The sequence below is a fragment of the Haematobia irritans genome, chromosome 3 (genome assembly GCF_050003625.1).
Source record: "Haematobia irritans isolate KBUSLIRL chromosome 3, ASM5000362v1, whole genome shotgun sequence".
In the NCBI taxonomy this organism is placed as follows: Eukaryota; Metazoa; Arthropoda; class Insecta; order Diptera; family Muscidae; genus Haematobia; species Haematobia irritans.
In genome coordinates, this window is record NC_134399.1 from 8,059,970 (window position 1) to 8,080,351 (window position 20,382).

At 29.3% G+C, this 20,382-nt stretch overlaps 1 protein-coding gene across 1 annotated transcript in view; it reads right to left on the reverse strand.

The window, feature by feature from the left end:
- futsch overlaps positions 1–12,822 on the reverse strand; it is a 298,432-nt gene extending 285,610 nt beyond the window's left edge. The window contains exon 1 of the mRNA XM_075298232.1: positions 11,923–12,822. The gene's annotated coding sequence lies outside the window, so the exon portion shown is untranslated. The remainder of the gene's footprint in view (positions 1–11,922) is intronic.
- Positions 12,823–20,382: the final 7,560 nt, after the last annotated feature.

Here is a 20,382-nt window from a genome sequence, read left to right on the forward strand (position 1 = left end):
TCCCCAAAAATAATCTACCAAAAGTTTATTTCTATAGAAAATTTTGTCAAGATTTTATTTCTATGGAAAATTTTGTCAAAATTTTATTGCTATAGAAAATTTTCTCAAAATTGTATTACTATAGAAAATTTTTTCAAAATTTTATTTCTTTAGAAAATTTTGTCAAACTGAATTATTTACGTATTTAATCGGCCTTTTGTTTGTTTTATATATACCCCGTATGGACTAACTTACAATTGAGAAGACGGTGTTAAGAAGTTTTAAGATACCTTGCCATCGGCAAGTGTTACCGCAACCCAAGTAATTCGTTTGTGGATGACAGTATTTAGTACAAGTTTCTATGCAATCCATGGTGGAGGGTACATAAGATTCGGCCTGGCTGAACTTACGACCGAATATACTTGTTATTTTTATTTTAAAACCAAGTATATAAATTATTTTCTATACAAAATGACGACGCTGTATTACAAAATTTATTATAACAAATCATATTCAGCAAGGTTGAATTAAAGAAAGATTTATTTTATATACAATTGTTATCAGTCTGGCCCAATCAACCCTCTAATGCCCAAGCCCGCCTTTAGGCGGGCTTCATTTAATAAGGAAGCTTTCAGTAAAACACAACTTAAGACAACAAAAATGGGCGAAATAAACAGAAATCTTATTTGAAACTATTCAAGAGGCTTTGCAGCATATGCTGAATTTTACGGTATAAATTTTTCTTGCTTAGTTTTCTTGCTTTTTTGTCGTTAACATTGAAAATTTAATCAGCTAGCAAAAAAATTGGGGCATTAGAGGGTTAAACGTTTTTATTTGGAAATTAAAAATATTTTAAAATCAAATAAATGAGTCCATAATTATTTACAGCAAGTTTTTGATAGGCTAAAATAATGATTTTCTAAAAATGTTTTTTTTTTCACGAGGCTAAATGAAAGATTTTTCATAAAAATCCTATTCAGCAGGGAATTTTTACAAAAAAAAAATTATTTAAATTTATTAAAATTTTTGATGTCAGAATTCTATTCAGCATAGCTGAATTAAAAATGTTTAATAAAAATAATTATTCATCAAAATTGAATTAAAGTTTTTTTATAGAAAGGCTTAATTAAAAGGTTTAATAAAAAATCTTATCCACCAAGACTGAATTAAAAAAATTATAAAGAAAATCTGTAGAAATTTATGATTGTTGTAATAAAATGATTTTGCTTGGTGAGTATAGAAAAGATTTATATATGGAAATAAATTTTTTTACTGGCTTTAAGATTTTCTAAAGAGATTTTCATTCGAACAGAGTGAAGATTTTGTTATAAAAATCCAATTCAGCAAGGAATTTGTTACAAAAAAATCCTATTCATCAGGGAATTTTCCATAATAGTTTAATAATTTTTGACAAAGAACATCTTATTCAGCTGCATGATATATGTCACATACTCGCAATGACATAGCTAGGGATGTGCTGGGGCCTGGCTCAATTATGGATTTATATTTGGGAGAAAAAATGTTACACTGGCTAAAAGATTTTCTAAAAAAAAAATTTATTCGACGAGAGTCTTTTAAAAAAATCCAATTCAGCAAGCACGCAGAGAAGGAAAATGATCACCCTAACCATGTTCCAAGAGCAAAATGTTACTTTTTCAACAAATGTAGCATGTTTGTCGAAACCATCTTCTTTTCTCGGAAATTATGTATCTTATTTCGGAAGCATGTTATGTTTGACGAGAAAAGAATATTTTTGCGACAAAAATTCTACATGATCGCTGTGAAAAAGTAACATGGTGCTCTTGAAACATGTTTGAGGTGATAATTTTCCTTCTCTGCGTGAGGAATTTGTTATGGAAAAATGATATTCAGCAGAGATTTTTTTATAAAAAATCCCCAAGGCTCAAATAAAATGTTTAGACAAGAAAAGTCTTATTCAGCAGGACTGCATGATAGACGTCACCTATTGACTTGTACTACTCGCAATGTGCAGGGACCAATTATAGATTTATATTTGGCAATACAATGTTTTACTACCTATAAGATTTTTTATAGAAAATTTCATCCAACCTTCAACGAAAGTAAATGAAAGATTTTGTTATAAAAATTCTATACAGCAAGGACTTTTTATAAAAAAAAAACTAATTCAGCAAGGAATATGTTATAAGAAATATTATTCAGTAGGGATTTTTTTTTTTAAAAATCCAATTCTTCAAGGCTAAAACAAAATGTTTAGATAAAGAAAGTCTTATTCAGCAAAATTGCACTGGCTAAAAGATTTTCCAAAGAAAATTTCATTCGACGGAAGCGAATGAACTATTTTTTATACAAATTTTATTCAGCAAGGATTTTTTTGGGGCCATACCCAATTACAGATTTATACTTGGGAATAAAATGTTAGACTGGTTAAAAGATTTCCTAGAGAAAATTTCATTAGAATGAAAGATTTTGTTATAAAATTCCTATTCAGCAAGGAATTTTTTATAAAAAAGTCCTACTCAGCAGGGTTTTATTTTATAAAAATTACAATTTTGCAAGGCTAATATATAATGTGTGGACAAAACAAGTCTTATTCAGCAAGGCTTTATGACAGACGTCTGACATCTGTTCGCTAGTACTGCTAGCAATGACATACCCACTGCAGTATTTCCAATAGACAAATGAAATTTTAAATTTTAGATGGCGATGTGAGTTCCAAAGATATGAGACCAACTGCCAAATATTAATTTATATTTGGGAATGCAATTTTTTATGGCTAAAAGTTTTTCTAAAGAAAATTTCATTCGACAGCAAAGATTTTGTTATTAAAATTCTATTCAGCAAGGTTTTTTTTTATAAATAATTATATTCAGCAAGGAATTTGTTACCAAAAAATCGTACTCAGCAGGGAATTTTTTTATAAAAATTTAAATATTTTTTTTTGCCATACTCAATTACAGATTTATTCTTGGGAATAAAATGTTAGACTGGTTAAAAGATTTTCTACAAAAAATTTCATTAGAATGAAAGATTTTGTTATAAAATTCCTATTCAGCAAGGAATTTTTTATAAGAAAGACCTATTTCGCAAGGCTAATATACAATGTGTGGACAAAGCAAGTCTTATTCAGCAAGGCTTTATGACAGACGTCATCTGTTCGCTAGTACTGCTAGCAATGACATACCCACTGCAGCATTTCCAATAGACAAATAAAATTTAAAATTTTAGATGGCGATGAGGGATGAGGGATACGAGGACACGATGTGAGTTCCAAAAATATAGTAGAATAGACCAACTGCCAAATATTAATTTATATTTGGGAATGCAATTTTTTATGGCTAAAAGTTTTTCTAAAGAAAATTTCATTCTACAGCAAAGATTTTGTTATAAAAATTCTATTCAGCAAGGTTTCTTTTTATAAAAAATTAAATTCAGCAAGGAATTTGTTACCATAAAATCATTTTCAGCAGGGAATTTTTTTATAAAAATTTAAATATTTTTTTTTTTTGGGCCATACTCAATTACAGATTTATACTTGGGAATAAAATGTTAGACTGGTTAAAAGATTTCCTAGAGAAAATTTCATTAGAATGAAAGATTTTGTTATAAAATTCCTATTCAGCAAGGAATTTTTTTATAAGAAAATCCTATTCAGCAGGGATTTGCTATAAAAATGGCATACATATAATGTTTGGACAAAGCAAGTCTTATTCAGCAAGGCTTTATGACAGACGTCATCTGTTCGCTAGTACTGCTAGCAATGACATACCCACTGCAGTATTTCCAATAGACAAATAAAATTTAAAATTTTAGATGGCGATGAGGGATACGAGGACACGATGTGAGTTCCAAAAATATAAGACCAGCTGCCAAATATTAAATAGCACTCAGTGATAAGAGAGAAGTTCACCAATGTGGTATCACAATGGACTGAATAGTCTAAGTGAGCCTGATACATCGGGCTGCCACCTAACCTAACCTAACCTAACAGGGAAGATTTTGTTATAAAAATTATATTCAGCAAGGGTTTTTTATAAAAAATTAAATTCAGCAAGAAATTTGTTACCAAAAAATCGTATTCAGCAGGGAATTTTTTATAAAAATTTAAATACTGCAATGCTGAATTTTAATTTAATGGGGAAGTGGAGGACACAATTCTACTCTATTTGGGGATACAATTTTTAATGGCTAAAGTATTTTCTAAAGAAAATTTCATTCGACAGTAAAGATTTTTGTTATAAAAATTCTATTCAGCAAGGGGTTTTTTATAAAAAAATAAAATAAATTCAAGAAGAAATTTGTTACCAAAACTCCTATTCAGCAGGGCATTTTTTTTTTTATAAAAATTCCAATACTGCAATGTTGAATTTAAATTTTATGGAGTAGTATAGGACACGGTGTGAGCTTAGCCCCCTAGAAGAAATTCTTAGCTATTCCAGTTGTTTTCAAACACATGACACCAATTGCCATATAACTTTGGACATATTGCCATCCCAATCATGTATTTTCCTAGTCTAACATGAGACATCCCAATTAGAAAAATATTTTTTTTTCTCTATCACCCATTCCGAAGTTCTCAAAATCTACCGTCACACCATTGCACTTATAATTATAATCATTATAAATTTTATCACCCATTGCCCTAGCTCCAAATATAATTCAAAATTGTTTCTCTTTCTTTATATGGTAGCCGGTAATACAAATTGACTCTCTTTTCTTGTCAAAATTGGAATTTTCTTTTTACAAATTTAATATCTATTATAATTCTACAACAACAGTGCCGGCATTTTTCAAAAGGTACGTCCCACTTTTCTTAGTACAGAGTAAGAGCATGAAAGAGAGAGATAGTGAGAGAGAAACTATTTTCACATCCACATACATAGTCAATAGGCAATTTATAGCTCTTTCTCTTTGCCAATTGTCAAAAAAAAAAAACAATTACCTCTATACACAGCTGATGCAAAGAAATAAAAACAGCTGATTTTAGAACTCTCTATATAAAAGACAGTTGCCTTAGTATCAGTATTTTACGCTTTCTCTCATTCCTCCTCATTTTTTCTCTCACTTTATGTCATAACCACTGACAACTTTGCAAGTCATCATCATTATTTCTAGAGGAATGAGAATATTGTGTAGTTAGTATTCACTCTCTCTATCTTTCTGTCTTTGCATCTGGCTTTGTATATACATATGGATGAAAATAAGGGTAATGAAAATCATAGAACTCTCCCAATAACAAAAAGCAAAAAACAAACCCTGACCATATGGTTTTTGTTGTTGTTCTAATTGATTTTTCCCATGTGCTTGTTATTGTTGCTGCTATTTTTGTTATTACTTCATAATGGGAAAACAGCTGTTTTCATCGGTTTGTGTATACCACACAATTATCACTCGAGAAGAGAAGAGCAAGGATACCGAATAGGACAAACACATGCAAACACCTGCTGGCGGCATCTGAACTCTGAAAATTACTACAACAACAATGTGTCTAGATGAACGGACACAAAAAGCTTGTTGTCTCCATCCATATGAGAGGAGAATAAAATTCATTTTGTAGGCATGGCATGGGTGATTTTGTGGGTTGCCTTCGGTGAAGGGGGGGATAAAAGCCGCATTTGATAATTCTGAAATTTAACGATGACGACAGCGAGGACTTTGTTTGCATGTTGTAGGTTAGGAGTGTTTTTTGGAGTAGCAAATATGTAGAGAAACTCCCCGTTAACCAGAATAAAGCAAAGCATAAAACGGAAACTCAATAATAGAATGACAAAGCAGAGAATGCAAAAGCAAAAATGGGTTGAAATGTCAAAGGAAGCACATAGAAAAAAAGACGGTCAGAGGATATCAAAGAAATAAAATTCGATTTTTCACAAGTGTTTCTCTTTATCACCAATTACCCATGCTGCCTTTTTTCACTGTTGGTCAATGTGCCGAAAGCTGTATTGCGTTAAAACTGTCTTCTCGGAAGCAGGATTAATTGAAAAAGGTTTCTGCCTCTCACCTAAGTGAGGCATTGTGTTAATGAGAAGGGGCTCTACATTCGGCAGATTGCGGCCTTATTGAATACAAAATAAGCGACACGAATAATTCTACCTTCAAGCTGAACATTATTAAACGGAATACCTTTAATTTGAATGCCACCATAATAAGTACCTATTACGAATTTCACAAGCGAAATATGAGGCACTCCACTAGGAATCCTGAGAACTTTAAGGGTATATTGCGGCCTATTTGAATAAGATAGAAGGGACACGAATCATTCTACCTTTAAGCTGAACAGACGTGTTTTTATTGAACGGAATACTTTTAATTTGAGTGTCACCATAATAAGTACCTATTACGAATTTCACAAGCGAAGTACGAGGACCTCTACCCTAAAAACCTGAGCACTGTAGAGGGATTTCTAATGCATTATCATAAACGATGTAGACCGATTGACAGAATGTGATAGTACTCTGGCAATTTAGGGCTTTTTCCCAATATCCAATGGCATCATAAGTTCCCCGACCCATGATTACTGCTTAATTCAAGAAGAATTTAATATAATCACGTTTGCGAACCGGATCTCAATAATACCTCTTTAATTATACGACATCGGCTATATTTTGTTAGTGTCATAGCAATCCTTGCAATTCTCCCTTCGGACATTCAGCCTTCTCACACGTTATGAGCTTACAGGTTACCAGAGGCAGGATCAACAGATTCTAATTCCCCTAGAATATGTAAGGTATTTCCTAGCCTTGCTAAATCATCCGCTTCGCAGTTTCCTGGTATGTTCCTGTTGCTAGGCATCCATATTATACTACTTAGCTATCTCGCTAAGAGATTGGCGGCAGTCTATGGCCCTTTTCTAGCGTCCTTCATATTTTGCAATCAATTTCGAGAATGATCGATTTTTTTCCAATCGAAGTCTTCCCAGCTATCTGGGCCGTATATCCACATAAAAATATTCGAAAGTCATCAGCCCAAAACTGCTGGAAATAAAAGTCCTTTTACTAAGTCAGTGAGGGAGCACTCCCTATGCGAGGGCGGGGAAAGAACAAAAGAATCAGACATAAACAGTGCCATGGTTAAGATTTCGAAATCCTCGAAATGTAGCAAGATCTGCTGGACTCTGTGATAACGAAGGATGATGCGAAGGTCTTTATGACTCTATGTTGTCGTCCCGATACATCGTCCCCGTTGTAACGCTACATTCTTATTATTCAAGAGCCACATGAATCCAAGGGTTACGTACTGGAAACAAGAGAGCGGCAGTCTGGTTTGACGTCAATGGAGAGATAGCAGGTAGCAAAATAGAAATTTTACAACAGGTACAACGGACATGTAAGACCTATAGAAGTTCAGATGAAAAGCGAAGGCACCATGGTTGCGATAAGATTGAAGACGTTGGAGAGTGCACGAAACATAACGAACCATCAAAGGATAATGGCGGAGACGGTGGGAGTAATGGCGGATGCCGCAACAATCCAATGAAGACCACGTCAACCATAGCCTTGGCAATACTGGACTTACGACCTATAGAGGTTCTGATCAAAAACGAAGCCGATGGCGGATGCAGCAACAATCCAATGAAGGCCACATCAACCAGAGCCTTAGCGATACTGGACTTACGACCTATAGAGGTTCAGATCAAAAGCGAAGGCGTCATGGCTGCGATGAGATTGAAGATTTCGGGAGATTACAGGAAACATGACGAACTATCAAAGGTTAATGGGGGAGAAGGTGGCAGTAATGGCGGATCCCGCAACAATCCAATGAAAACCACGTCAAACAGAGCCTTGGTGGTACTGAATTTACGACCTATAAAGGTTCAGATCAAACGCGAAACTGACATGGCTACGATGGGATTGAAGATTTCGGGAGATTACAGGAAACATGATGAACCATCAAAGGAAAAAGGGGAAGACGGTGGGAGTAATGGCGGATACCGCAACAATCCAATGAAGGCTATGTCAACCAGAGTTTTGGAGACGATGCTGGACGTAAGACCTATAAAGGTTCAGATCGAAAGCGAAGCCGCCATGGCTGCAATGAGATTGAAGCTGTTGGGAGATTGCGCGAAACATGAACTATCAAAGGATAATATGTGATACAACAATCCATGATCGTATACCATTGGTGGCCATAGCTGTCGAGTGTGACATTCTGGCGCTAGTAAGATGATCCTGGGATCCAATAGGACCCCGAAACAGGGAAATAACTGCTATAGGCGATGGCCATAGCTTACGAGTGTAACATTCTGACATCAGAGAGATTGTTGTGGGAGAATGGGATGCCTGAAGAAGATGGGTGAGAGGAGGCGACTGGATCTATATGTGGAGTACCCAGACAACCGAGATCCTGTTCCGATTACTGGACCACAGCATAATCCTGCAAGCAGAAGGGCGTCCCATAGCGGAATGTCCTAAATGACTCGGAAATAACACAAGGCCACAAAAAGTGAAAATTTTCACAAATTGCCTGAGAGAAATGAAAACTTTAGGATACAGAAAAAAATAATTTTCGTCTTCAATCACGAAATTAATTGATCCAATTAATTTTTAATTGAAATGTCTTCAATCGGAATTGATAGTATCAATCACCAAACTCAATTGAAAATTTTATTGATCCAATTAAAAAATGAATTGATACAATACATTTTTGAGATTGATTTTTGTTTCAATTAAAAAATTTTTTGAATCAATTAAAATTTTAATTGAATATATTTTTTTAATTCGATAGCGAACGGTACTATAATGCAAAAGAATGATCAATGAATTCTCGGAATATAGCAGGGTCTATAGAGGCAAACGCGGGCTTAGTTGGTTGAGTGAATACGGGAGGCACACAAAACGCGATGTCGTCCAATGCAATGGTCGGAAGGACGACGAAAATTCTATTAAGTGACCCAGACAAGAAAAAGCCTGAAGGAATAATAAACGGTCACTTATAATTGAGAGCCCATATGTGCCGAATGGGATCAGCAGAGTGATTTGAAGAATGAAGAGACATTGGAACACTACTTTAGTCAGTCACTACATTGCCTTTACTAGGGACAGACTTAAGCATATCGGTGGAGACTTGGTTTGGGACCTGGTTCAGCAAGGAATGGAAAGAAATTTAGGCAATACTTAAAGTATGGAATTTAATGCCACAAGAAAAAATGACACAAAATGTATGTATGCTTATGTATCCTCCATCATGGATTGCGTAGAAACTTCTTCTAAACACTGCCATCCACAATCTAATTACTTAAGTTGCGGTAACGCTTGCCGATGGCAAGGTATCTTAAAACCTCCTAACACCATCTTCTAAATTGTATGTAAGTCCATACGTGGTATATATTAAATCAAAAAGATCGATCCAATACGTATATAATTCAGTTTGACAAAGTAGACATAAAATTTTGACAAAATTTCCTACAGAAATAAAATTTTAACAAAATTTTCTATAGAAATAAAATTTTCACAAAATTTTCTATAGAAATAAAAATTTTGACAAAATTTTCTATAGAAAGAAAATTTTGACAAAAATTTCTACAGAAATAAAATTTTAACAAAATTTTCTATAGAAATAAACTTTTGACAAAATTTTCTATAGAAATAAAATCTTGGTAGATTATTTTTGGCTCGAGTGGCAACCATGATTATGAACCGAATAAAATTTGAACAAAATTTTCTATAGAAATAAAATTTTGACAATGATGAAAATTTTATTATGAACCAAATAAAATTTTAACAAAATTAATTTAGAAATAAAATTTTGACAAAATTTTCTATAGAAATAAAATTTTAACAAAATTAATTTAGAAATAAAATTTTGACAAAATTTTCTATAGAAATAAAATTTTGACAAAATTTTCTATAGAAATAAAATTTTGGTAGACTATTTTTGTCTCTAGTGGCAACCATGATTATGAACCGATATGGACCAATTTTTGTGTGATTGGACCAATTTTGGTATGGTTGTTAGCGACCATATACTAACACCACGTTCCTAATTTGAACCGGATCGGATGAATTTTGCTCCTCCAAGAGGCTCCGGAGGTCAAATCTGGAGAACTTTTTATATGGGGGCTATATATATAATTATGGACCGATATGGACCAATTCTGGCACGCTTGTTAAAGATCATATACTAAGACCATGTTCCAAATTACAAACGGACTGAATGAAATTTGCTTCTCTTGGAGACTTCGCAAGCCAAATCTGGGGATCGGTTTATATGGGGGCTATATATAATTATGAACCGATGTGGACCAATTTTTGCATGGTTGTTAGAGACCATATACCAACATCATGTACCAAATTTCAGCCGGATCGGATGAAATTTTCTTCTCTTTGAGGCTCCGCAAGCCAAATCTGGGGATCGGTTTATATGGGTGCTATATATAATTATGGACCGATGTGGACCAATTTTTGGATGATTGTTAGAGACCATATATCAACACCATGTACTAAATTTCAGACGGATCGGATGAAATATGCTTCTCTTAGAGGCTCCACAAGCCAAATCTGGGGTCGGTTTATATGGGGGCTATATATAATTAAGGACCGATATGGACCAATTTTTTGATGATTGTTAGAGACCATATATCAACACCATGTACCAAATTTCAGACGGATCGGATGAAATATGCTTCTCTTAGAGGCTCCACAGGCCAAATCTGGGGATCGGTTTATATGGGGGCTATATATAATTAAGGACCGATATGGACCAATTTTTGCATGATTGTTAGAGACCATATACCAACATCATGTACCAAATTTCAGCCGGATCGGATGAAATTTTCTTCTCTTTGAGGCTCCGCAAGCCAAATCTGGGGATCGGTTTATATGGGGGTTATATATAATTATGGACCGATGTGGACCAATTTTTGCATGGTTATTAGAGACCATATACTAACACCATGTACCAAATTTCAGCCGGATTGGATGAAATTTGCTTCTCTTTTAGGCTCCGCAAGCCAAATCTGGGGATCGGTTTATATGGGGGCTATATATAATTATGGACCGATGTGGACCAATTTTTGCATGGTTGTTAGAGACTATACTATACCAACACCATGTACCAAATTTCAACCGGATCGGATGAAATATGCTTCTGTTAGAGGCTCCACATGCCAAATCTGAGGGTCCCTTTATATGGGGGCTATACGTAAAAGTGGATCGATATGGCCCATTTTCAATAACATCCGACCTACATCGATAACAACTACTTGTGCCACCTTTCAAGTCGATAGCTTGTTTCGTTAGGAAGTTAGCGTGATTTCAACAGACGCACGGACGGACGGACATGCTTAGATCGACTCAGAATTTCACCACGACCCAGAATATATATACTTTATGGGGTCTTAGAGCAATATTTCGATGTGTTACAAGCGGAATGACAAAGTTAATATACCCCCATCCTATGATGGAGGGTATAAACAGGAGGCAAATCTGCCACTTTTCGAAATTCACAAGCTGGTTGGGGTTGCAGGGAATTGTGTTCTCCGATGTAGTTGTGGGCTCTTATAAATTTTATGGTATATTCACCTATCTCATACGAAAAATATCGGTATTCTCGTTTTAACTACGCAAAGACAAATATCTTTCTTTGAAATATCATTATTATAAAAAAAATATAAAAAATAATGCAAAATTTAAAAAAAATGCATTTTGGAGTACAAATCAATGCCAAAATCTTAACTCTGAGGTCAAGTCAACTTTTTCGCTTGTAATGGAGTAGGATATATAAGTTTCGACCTGGCTATATCTTACGGCCGTATTAACTTGTGTTTCATCATATCTTCCTATACTATGTTAAGGTATTTCATAATACACAATAGAGTAACAATGAGCATGAACAACAAAAAAAAAGGAATCAAATGATGAGACCAAAATCGCTTTACGGGAAACCAAAAATGGCTTACATTTCTAGGGCAAAGATTTTGTGAGCCCAAAAAAAACTAAAAACATTTAATTATAAATTTTATATTACCTTTGTTGTAAGCTGATTTACTTGTTTCTCTATATGTATAGTATATATTTTTTTTTATTTAAAGATTTTTCTTATGCTGGTGTTTAAATCTAGCACATATTTTTGAGGGGTTTTCTTGACTACCGAAAAAAAATCGCAAAATTGTCTTACAATGGATGGAGAAGAAAAAGCGTTGAATTTTTAATTTTTTTTTTCACGATTTAGTTTTTTGCTGTGACTGCGGCTATTTTACGTATATATAACTTTTAGCTTTGAAGCGTTTACTTTTGGTTTTCAGGCAATTTTTGTTATTTTTTTTTAAATATTTTATTTTTTTTTACACTTAAGCTCTAAACACAAAAATGGACTTTGCTTTTAGTATACGGTTGTCTAGATAGCTAAAATGGAGTTTTTTTTTATTTAAAGTTGGTTTTTTGATAATTTTTTTATTATTTTATATTTTTAGTTTTGAAAACTTTTATATTCTTCAATGAAAAGAAAACTCATAAATAATTTAATTTTATTGGTTTTATTTTTTTTTTCTATGACGAAACCGAAATAAACTTTAGACGGATATTGATTTTTTCATGTGCTAATCTTTTGAAGAACTCGAGTGATTTTTTTGCTATGGTTGTTAGGGCTGGTTTTTTTGTCGTCCTTTCTTGGCGTTATGCCCTGATTTTCCTGCGGTTAGTGCAATAAATTATCAGTCTTTTTCCCAAGAAAATTGTCTGATGTCGTTTTTTTGGCTGGAAATCTCTATAAATTTTCACAAAATCTTTAACATATTTATTTTTTTTTGCTTCTTCGCTTAGACACACGATTTTTTCTCTTCTATACCCTTTCCACTGATTTATTTGGCTTTTTCCTTTAACCGGCTTTATATTGATGTAATTGTTGTTATTTTTGGGTTCTGCCTTTTTAAGCTCACAGTTCGCTTAATACTGAAATGGTTGCTATAGCTTTTGGCAGTTGTACTACCAGGTCGAAGCTTTTCTATCCCAAAAAAAACAAAAAAAAATGTATAAGCGCCTTTCCCTGCGCACCCTATTTTAAGAGTTTTCCTTTTCTTTTTGCGTTTTTTTTTGAGGGGAGAGAAGGGGCTTATTTTATTACTTTCACCAAAAAGGCAAGGGAACTGAAGGAGGCAAGGAGGGCCTATGAAAAGGCAACACTGTTGGTAAGCTGAGTTCTCTATGGTTTGCTATCTTCCTCAATTTTTGTTTTCTCCAATTTTACTGTAGCATTTCTCTTACTCAACATGTGATACTTTTCAAAAAATTTTCTTCTACCTTCTTATGTGTGTAAAAGATTTTAATGCGCAGGTTTCTCTTTGGTTTGCCTAAGTGTTCGTGTGTGTGTGTTGGGGGTCTTCTTCTTGCTTCATAGCTTTTATCATGGCATTCGTCGGCATTCATTTATGCGAACAGCTGTTTTTCGTTAGCAATCAGCTGTTCTGTAGCCATGTAAAGGAATTTCTTTGGAACTACCCAAAATATTGGTCAAGGCAGTATTATTCAAATTCAAGGATTTTTCATTTGTTTTCAGTGTTTTGGAAAACAAATATAAATAAAAAGGATTATTTTAAATATAACATAAAATAATTTTAGGAAGTAAACTGTAATCTGTTATTTTTATGTGAAATATCATACCATTCAAATCGCGTAAGAAGTCACTAAAGATAGACAGTCTACATGATATTATATCTGGCCTAAAATAAAAAAGTAAGAATTAATAAAATAGTAGTTATTAATTAAATATTGCCACAAATTGCTAAATGCATAGAATGATTACGAGATTTCGAAAATATTTGTCAAACGATAGAATGCTTTAAAAAATCATAAAAAATATAAAAACGATTTATTTGGCAAAATATCACAAAATTTTGTAAAAATTTTATTTCTATAGGAATTTTTGTCAGAATTTTATTTGAATAGAAAATTTTGTCAAAAATTTTTTTTTATAGAAAATTTTGTCAAAATTTTATTTCTATCGAAAAATTTGGAAAAATTTTATTTCTATAAAATATTTTGACAAAATTTTATTTCTATACAAAATTTTGTGAAAAATGTATTTCTATAAAAAATTTTGTCAAAATTTTATTTTCATAGAAAATTTTGACAAATTTAATTTCTATAGAAAATTTTGTCAAAGTTTCATTTCTATAAAAAATTTTGTCAAAATTTTATTTTCATAGAAAATTTTGACAAAATTTTATTTCCGTAGAAAAATTTTACAAAATTTTATTTCCATAGAAAATTTTGACAAAATTTTATTTCCATAGAAAATTTTGGAAAAATTTTATTTATATCGAAAATTTTGGAAAAATTTTATTTATATAGAAAATTTTGACAAAATTTTATTTCCATAGAAAATTTGACAAAATTTTATTTCCATAGAAAAATTTTACAAAATTTTATTTCCATAGAAAATGTTGACAAAATTGTATTTTTTTTCAAAATTATATTTCTACACAAAATATTGTAAAAATTTTATTTCTATAAAAATTTTTGTCAGAATTTTATTAGAATAGAAAATTTTGTCAAACTTTTATTTCTATTGAAAATTTTGTCAAATTTTTTTTTCTATAACCAATTTGTCAAAATTTTATTTATATATTATAAGGAAAAGAGATATGTTTGTTTCGAATTTATTTCGGCATAAGCCGGCTATCAATGTAAAACCTTTTTTCGGAGGGTTCAAGTGTGGTTTTTGTTGGGTTTAATAAACTGCCTGAATTTATTCTGATAATTGGTTGATAGTTTTGCTGCAAGTAGAGGATGCTGATGAGGAATGTGGTAATTCCGAAACGTGCGTCCATCCAACCATCTTGCAGTCTATAGGGCTTTGCCCAAATAAATTTGACAAACATTCTTTTCCTCTGTTGGTTAAGCTACTCTTGTAGTTTAGTCAATGTATGGTTTTAAGCTGAAATAAAAAAAAACAACAACAATGCTTAAAGAACAAAACCAACAATAACAAAACAAAACAAATGGAAATTTCATTTCCATAGAAAATTTTGACAAAATTTAATTTCTATAGAAAATTTTGTCAAAGTTTCATTTCTATAAAAAATTTTGACAAAATTTTATTTCCATAGAAAATTTTGACAAAATTTTTTTTTTATAGAAAATTTTGACAAAATTTTATTTCCATAGAAAAATTTGACAAAATTTTATTTCCATAGAAAATTTTGGAAAAATTTTATTTATATCGAAAATTTTGGAAAAATTTTATTTATATAGAAAATTTTGACAAAATTTTATTTCCTTAGAAAATTTGACAAAATTTTATGTCCATAGAAAAATTTTACAAAATTTTATTTCCATAGAAAATGTTGACAAAATTGTATTTTTTTTTTTTTTCAAAATTTTATTTCTATACAAAATTTTGTAAAAAATTTTATTTCTATACAAAATTTTGTAAAATTTTTTTGTCAGAATTTTATTAGAATAGAAAATTTTGTCAAACTTTTATTTCTATTGAAAATTTTGTCAAAATTTTTTTTCTATAACCAATTTGTCAAAATTTTATTTATATCGAAAATATTGACAAAATTTTAACTTCATAGAAAACTTTGTCAAAATTTTATTTTTACAGAACATTTTGTCAAAATTTCATTTTTATAGAACATTTTGTCAAAATTTTATTTTTATAGAAAATTTTGTCAAAAATTTATTTCTATAGAAAATTTTGTGAAAAATTTATTGCTATAGAAACTTTTGTCAAAAATGTATTTCTATAGAAAATTTTGTCAAAAATTTATTTCTATAGAAAGTTGTAACAAAATTTTATTTCCATAGAAAATTTTGACAAAATTGTATTTCTATAGAAAATTATTATTATTTCAAAATTTTATTTCTGTTTTTTTTTTTTTGTCAAAATTTTATTTCTGTTTTTTTTTGTCAAAATTTTATTTCTATAGAAAATTTTGCAAAAATTTTATTTCTATAGAAAATTTTGCAAAAATTTTATTTGTTAGACAATTTTGAAGATTTTATTTCTATAGAAAATTCTGACAAAATTTTATTTCGATAGATTTTTGTCCGAATTTCAGTTCAATAGAAAATATCGTCAAAATTTTATTTCTATTGAAATTTTTGACAAAATTATATTTTTTTGTGGAAGGCTTGAGGTCATGTTGTAATAAAACAAAATAAAATCTTAGTTTTTTATAGTGTTTTATTTTTAATTAGAGTTTACGTTTTTAAACTCAAAAGTAGTGGCGACCAAGTCACAACAAGACTTGCTCGCCACTTCCCTGAAGACGGACAGATGGTTTTCGAAATATTGGAAATAATTAAAAATAAAACACTATAAAAAAGTTAATATTTTATTTTGTTTTATTACAACAAGACCTCAAGCCTTACAAACTCCACAAATAATTATACTAAAAGGTCAACTATACAACAACTATAAAATTTGATTTCTATAGACAATTTTGTAAAATTCTATTTCTATAGAAAATTTGGTCAAAATTTTATTTCGTATAGAAAATTATGTCAAAAAAATTTTAGAAATTATTGCCAACATTTTATTTCTATAGAAAATTTTGTAAAAGTTTTATTTCTATTGACAATTTTTCCAAAATTTGTTTTCTATCGAAAATTTTGATAAAATTTCTAAAATTTAGAAAATTTTGTCAAATTTTATTTTCAATAGAAAGTTTTGTCAAAATTTTATTTCCATGGAAAATTTTGTCAAAATTCTATTTCTATAGAAAATTTTCTCAAAAATTTATTTCTATAGAAAATTTTGCCAAAATATTATTTTGACAAAATTTATATAGAAAATTTTGTCAAAACAAAAATTTTATTTCAATAGGAAATTTTGTCAAAATTTTATTTCTATAGAAAATTTTGACCAAATTTTATTTCTATAGACAATTTTGTCAAATTGTATTTCTATTGACAATTTTTCCAAAATTTTTTTTCCACAGAAAATTTTTCAGAATTTTAATTCTATAGAAAATTTTGTCACACTTTTATTTCTATAGAAAATTTTGTCAAAATTTTATATCTATAGACAATTTTGTCAAAATTTTATTTCTATTGATAATTATTCCAAAATTTGTTTTCTATAGAAAATTTTGAGAAAATTTTATTTCTATAGAAAATTTTATCCCAATTTTCTTTCTATAGCAAATTATGTCAAACTTTTTTTCTCTAGAAAATTGTATATTAAGATTTTACTTCTATAGATAAATTTTTTGTCAAGAAATTATTTCTAAAGAAAATTTTTTTTAAAAATTTATTTCTATAGAAAAGTTTCTCAAAAATTTGTTTCCATAGAAAATTTTTTCAAAATTTTATTTTCATTGAAAATTTTGTCAAAATTATATTTCTATAGAAAAATGTTTGTCAAAAATTTATTTCTATAGAAAATTTTTTCAAAAATTTATTTCTATAGAAAAGTTTCTCCAAAAATTTGTTTCTATAGAAAATTTTTCAAAATTTTATTTCTATAGAAAATTTTGTCAAAATTTTATTCCTATTTATAATTTTTCCTAAATTTGTTTTCCATAGAATATTTTGTCAAAATTTTATTTCTATTGTCAATTTTTCCAAAATTTGTTTTCCACAGAAAAATTTGTCAATATTTTATTTCTATAGAAATATTTGTCAAAATTGTATTTCTATAGAAAATATTGTCAATATTTAAATTCTATAAAAAATTTTGTCAAGATTTGCTTTCTATAGCAAAATTTTGTCAAAATTTTATTTCTATAAAAAATTTTTTCCAAAATTTTATTTCTATAGAAAATGTTGTCAAAATTTTATTTCTATAGAAAATGTTTTCAAAATTTTATTTCTATAGAAAATTTTGACAAAACTTTATTTTTATAGAAAATTTTTTCAAAATTTTATTTCTATAAAAAATTTTGTCAAAATTTTATTTCTATAGACAATTTTGTCATAATTTTATTTCTCTAGAATATTTTTTCAAAAATTTATTTCTATAGAAAATTTTGTCAAAAATTTATTTGCATAGAAAATTATGTCAAAATTTTATTTCTTCAGAAAATTTTGTCCAAATTTTATTTCTATAGAAAATTTTTTCGAAATTTTATTTCTATAGATATAATTTTTCAACATTTTCTGTAGAAAATTTTGTCAATATTTAAGTTCTATAAAAAATTTTGTCAAAATTTTCTTTCTATAGCAAAATTTTGTCCAAACGTTATTTCTATAGAAAATTTTGTCAAAAATTTATTTTCATAGAAAATTATGTCAAAATTTTATTTCCATAAAAAATTTTGTCAAAATTTTATTTCTATAGAAAATTTTGTCAAAATTTTATTTCCATAGAAAATTTTGTCCAAATTTTATTTCTTTAGAAAATTTTGTCCAAATATTATTTCTATAGAAAATTTTGTCAAAATTTTATTTCTATAGAAAATTTTGTCAAATTTTTATTTCTATAGAAAATGTTTTCAAAATTTTATTTCTATGGAAAATGTTGTCAAAATTTTATTTGTATAGAAAATATTGTCAAAATTTTATTTCTATAGAAAATATTGTCAAAATTGTATTTCTAGAGAAAATCAAAAATTTTCAAATTTTAAATGAAAACCCACACTACTTTCAAAACCCCAAATTTTTTAAGCACTCTGCCAAGGACTTTAAAAACCCAAGACACACAATCCCAAACATTTCTGTTGACTTTAAACATCATTATTTTCCAACTCTCTTCTTTTCCCTCTCGATTCTAAGTAATCCCTTAAGTAAAACCCAGACTTTTTGATATTTGATGCCCATTTGTGTATATGTGCAACATGTGCTTTAATGATTTGTTATTAATCTTAATGTATGCTATTAATTTTTGGAATTGTAGCTGCTACCTGTAAGTATGCTTCAGTATATGTACGAATGTGCTTCAATATATGTATATATGTGTTTGCATGTGTGTTCTTCTCTACTTTAATCGTGTGTTGGTGTAATTTGTGGTGGTTTTAATGTTTCATAAGATGGACTTAATTTCATTTAATGTGTAATAAAATAACCACAAAAGGTATTACACTAAAATTATATCAGAACATTAGAGACAATTATCTTGTATCAATAAAATTCTATTTGTATTGAGAAAATAACATCGTAAGAATATAGAGAATTTAAAGAAAAGAATAAGATTACAAATTAAGTTTAAGTGTAGGTTTAATTTTGCAAGAAATTTATTGATAAAATAAATCTACAAATGCCTTCATATAAAGGTTGGCGTAATATAATAAGACTCAGACTTAAGGGCATCGAAAGACTTTAGAAATTCACTTAATGGATTAAAAATTCAATGTTTGTAGATGAGAAAATTTGCGATTATGACAAGTTTTTGGTAATTATGATAAAATATTTTATAGAAATAAAATTTGAACAAAATTTTCTGTATAAATAAAATTTTGACAAAAATTTTCTATAGAAATAAAATTTTGACAAAATATTTTTATAGAAATAAAATTTTGACAAAATTTTTTATAGAAATAAAATTTTGACAAAATTTTCTATAGAAATAAAATTGGGACAAAATATTCTATAGAAATAAAATTGGGACAAAATATTCTATAGCAATAAAATTTTGACAAAATATTCTATAGAAATAAAATTTTGACAAAATTTTCTATAAAAATAAAATTTTGACAAAATTTTCAACAGAAATAAAATTTTGACAACATTTTCTACAGAAATAAAATTTTGACAAAATTTTCTGTATAAATAAAATTTTGACAAAATTTCAAATAGAAATAAAATTTTGACAAAATTTCAAATAGAAATAAAATGTTGACAAAATTTTCTACAGAAATAAAATTTTGACAACATTTTCTACAGAAATAAAATTTTAACAAAATTTTCTATATAAATAAAATTTTGACAAACTTTTCTATAGAAATAAAAGTTTGACAAAATTTTCTATAGAAATAAAAGTTTGACAAAATTTTCTATAGAAATAAAATCTTTTATGCAAATTGTATCAGCCTAAAAGTATGCTTTAAGGTCTTCCTTTTGTTAAGCCTTCTTATTTTATTTAACTGACAGACTAGAGTCCATCCATCTGCTGTCCTAATGAAACCACACTACTCCCATATAAGCAACCATATAAATCGTCCCAAAATCGGACTTCAACTACTGCCAATGAATTTTAAATTGCCTTGAGCTATTTTTTACCAGCCTAATAGTATGCTTTAATTTCTATAAGATGTAGAGATAAGTAACTAAATCACTACTGTCAATTGAATTTTAAATAGCCTTGAGCTATTTTTTATCAGCCTACTAGTATGCTTTAATTTCTATAAGATGCATAATCTTGTAGAGATAAGTTACTAAATCCCACTGGCATCTATCTCTGTTTCAGATATACTATTTAATAGAGGCTTCTTGCTGCAGAATTGTCAATAAGGTATGACACCATACCGATTATGACAAAATATTCTATAGAAATAAAATTTTGACAAAATATTCTATAGAAATAAAATTGGGACAAAATATTCTA